This window comes from Actinia tenebrosa, unplaced genomic scaffold, assembly GCF_029948245.1.
Source record: "Actinia tenebrosa isolate PJP-AT-01 unplaced genomic scaffold, QUT_ActTen_1.0 PGA_scaffold4__44_contigs__length_22323623, whole genome shotgun sequence".
Lineage (NCBI taxonomy): Eukaryota > Metazoa > Cnidaria > Anthozoa > Actiniaria > Actiniidae > Actinia > Actinia tenebrosa.
Window position 1 is genome coordinate 8,339,909 of NW_028292581.1, and position 4,088 is coordinate 8,343,996.

Here is a 4,088-nt window from a genome sequence, read left to right on the forward strand (position 1 = left end):
TGGGGGGGGGGGGGGGGGGGGGGACCACGGATTAACAAATAGCAATAGCAATTCTATATTGTATTCTTTTGTTTTAATTTAACTGTTAGTCACTAATCACACCTTTATTTCACTGACTAAAAAAATCACTTATGTTTAGACTTAAGGTGGCTGGACCCCCTCACGCTTGACCGCTACCTTCCACTTTTGGAACGCTGGTTGTTTTATCCGATTGCAAATCTTTTTTGCACATAAGTCACATAAAGATTGAATTAATGTTTGATGCAGTTTATAAAGGGTAAACATTTGATGTGCACTTTTCATCGCAGTTTTCTAGTCAATCTTACTAGATCTTCCATTATTCTAAAATTCGCTCTGGGAATTCTATTGTTTGCTAATGACCATAACACCAAATTCTTTCGCACCATGCACGGTCTGATCTCGCTTGGCCGCTTTCCGATTTTCTCCCCAGAGCATCAAATCGTTGGGAAACGATCAATGTTTTCTGTATTTCTCGTTCGCTTTAGACAGCTTTAAATGAGTTCAACAGTCTTGCAATTTTGTGTAATATTAGTTTAAGATCTAATTTGTATTCTGACGTAGAGATGAGAGTATGTGGACCGCGTGGCACTAATGAAATAGTAGAAGATAATATAGGTAAGTTGTAGTGCTTGGGAACGAGGTTATTCCGGGCGAAAGCCCTTGGAATTAAATTCGGAAAAATTAATTTCCGACCTCGCTGGGATTCTGTATTCTGACGTAGTTTTGAGAGAAATGATCAGCGAATTTTAGAATAATGGAAGATCTAGTAAGATTGACTAGAAAACTGCGATGAAAAGTGCGCATCAAATATTTACCCCGTCTACTGCATTATACGTTTTCACAAAATCGCATAAGTCGATTACCTTCAAAATGTTCCTTTTAAAACTAGATGCAGAGTAAAACTAAATGAGCTATGACTTTTGTGAAAATATAGCTCTGAAATATTAATTTTGGCCGTATGAAATCCATTGTTTAGTTTTGAAGTAGATTATGCACTATATTTAAATAATCTCAAATATCTCATAATTAGCTAGATGGATTTTTTCAAAAATCCCCACAATGGAGGCATCCAGTATATAATTATGTGGTACGAAGCATTTTAGCGTTGAACGCTCTGCAAGGCTAAAATTATTTTCTAAACGAAAACAAATATTTCATCATAATCACGTGTTATGACGTCCGATCTCACTAAAAACTGCATCAAACGTTAATTCAATCTTTATGTGACTTATGTGCAAAAGAGATTTGCAATCCGATAAAACACGTTTATGCACCAGCGTTTCAAAAGTGGAAGGTAGCGGTCAAGCGTGAGGGGGTCCAGCCACCTTAAGGACGTTCATGGGCAAAAGATCCCATCGACAATTTTCTTTTTAATTTTGCATGATGAAAGAACATTATACTAGAAGTAAAATAAGCAAATACAAAATGGGGGTCCCCAACTTCGTCAGAATACGTGAAAGTTCACCCTTTTTACGGTAAAAACGCGCGTAAACATGGAAAGCCGTCAAAAATAAGTCATATTTACTGAAAAAATAAATTGATCGTCCCCATTTTTTACAGAAGACTAGAAAATAACCCAATAGCAAGTTTGTATTTGAAATTTGGGTTAAAGATTAGAAATATAAAATGTTATTGTGCTATAAGTGTGGACTTGGAGCCTTCCCGTTACGTGAAATCATATTCCAATTATACACAAAATATGCAATTTCGATTTGATCCCATCGTCCGATTTTTTCATTTTTCCTCTAAAGTTAGGTATTACCGAGTACTTTCAAAAAACAAAATAAAATAAGGGTGCCTTACTTCAGTTTAGAGCTATAAGAGATGAAAGACGTTTTTTTGAGATTTTGCTTATCAAAACATTGGAATGACGTCCTCACGATGAGCGCGCGCCGCACTAAATTCAAGTGTAGAAAGGATGCCCATGAAAATGCGTAGAAACAATGCCCATGAACGTCCTTAATGTCATTTCATAAATAAAAGCAAAATGTGCGGAGGTATTACTTTGCAGGTATCGCTGTAACAAGTCTTAAGTCTTTATTTAGTCAAATCGAAAGCTATCACACATTTTTCATAATAAAAGTATATATGTGTGAAAATAATAAAAGTTGTTCATAATTCAGAGGCGATCCTGGGTTTTAGGGTGCCTGTGACTATTTTAAAAGGTGGGGTGGGGTAGGGTGGGGTGGGGTCACTTAATGCATGCGTTAGTTATCATCAATAACACATCAGATCAGGCGGTGCTCTTTTTTATGATGCAAACGCTGAGGTTTTATTATGGTACCAGTTTTGTATTGCATCACAGTGGCAATTATGGAATTATTGATCAGAACCAAAAATACTAAAATTAACAATCCCGTCTATTATGGGAGTCCCGTCGGCCCCAACTCAGGTTACGTACGAGCGATCAAAAAAACGGATGCAATTGATAATCACCTCACAAGAAATAATTAATACTATATTTTAACATGCAAATGCCAAAGCGAATTACAATGAGAAGTAAAATCTCTCAACATACCGCCCAACTGTTGAAAACGTCTCTTGAAAAATCGAACTTGCTACCTTGAACTGCGTAACGCACATTTTTTGAAGCCAAAAAATCCGCTGTTAGGGATGTAACCCACATATGATTATTATGATACCGTGACTTAGTCAATATGCGAGCATGCGCAAAGGTGTCTAAAGAGATACTTCCGGTTTGCGGTGAAACTATCATTAATATTCACAAGTGTTGCCAAATAACACTCAGCAAGGGGTGAGACGATCGGTTTGTTTATTTATAGTATTATGTAATGACACTTATTATATATTATATCTTTTCACTTGGCAGTATAGTTTTGAAAGCTAAGAGAGATTTCAACGATCCGTTATAGTAAATAGTAACAAACAAATGAAGAGAATATGAGACACCATGCATTAGTTCTGCCTTTCATTTCCTCTTCAGGAACCAAAAATAATGAATGTTTCCTTTTCGAAACTATATATTTTTTAACCATCAGAGCAAAATAGTAGAAGTATGTATTTCGATTATTGGTTATTATGAGGCTAACTTTAGAAATAGAATTTATCGAAAAACAGTAGTTACAAAAAGTTACGAACGACGTTTCCGGCATTGCATCTTGTCATCATTATAAAGTAAAATAAAAAGAGTGAACATGAATACAAATAAACAAGTTGTGAATTAGCACAATAATAATGTTCAATTAGAGAAATAGAGCAAGGTGTCACTTTAGTAAACACTCGAGCACAAATGGATTCCGATTGGATTTAAAGTTTAGGATTCATGTTCTTTTTAATACAAGATAAGTCAATCAAGTTTTCCAAGACGATACTTCCTAAGGATGGTAAAGTTGTCAGTCAAAGCCAAGGCTTTCGGATGAACATTATGCTTTGCTTGTAAGTGTTCTCAATAGATAAACTCTTTCCGTGGGCAACGCAGCACAGCCACTATTAATGTTGTCACGCAACGCTCACTTACTTAGGGGAGTAAGCGGTGCGTGACGACATTAATAGCGACTGCGTAGTACCCTAGTTACCAACACGTGAGCGAGTCATTTAGGAAAAAGATAAGTTTCGCACACAAGCTTGTTTCATTTTCGAGTTCTCTTTCGGTAGATTTTAGCCAATTATTTTTAGCAAATTTAGCCATCAGGTTTCAGGTTCGATAACCTCATGCAATTTTTTTGGAACAGTTTATTTTATTTTTATATGCAAGCATACTTCTATGAAGAGAACAGACAGTCGAATTCTTTGAAATCCTTCTACCGAAAGTTCATCGTTGATCTACCATCTATATTCAAGTTTATATCTAGGCAGTAGTAAAATCGAAGTAAACAAAGGCTCGAATGAGTGGCGCAGCACTTATTCATCAAGTTTTGTGTTTGTTTTTTTTCGTAAAATCGTAAAATATATTTTTTATTTCATTGTTACTTTGGCATGGTTGTTTTAGCTGTTTCGATTCCTCAGATGGAAAGAGATACCGGAAAAACTAGCTGTCCTGCAGAATCAAAATAAACAATTCATAAATATAGTTTGTATCACGGGCAACTGATTCCATTTAGATTAGT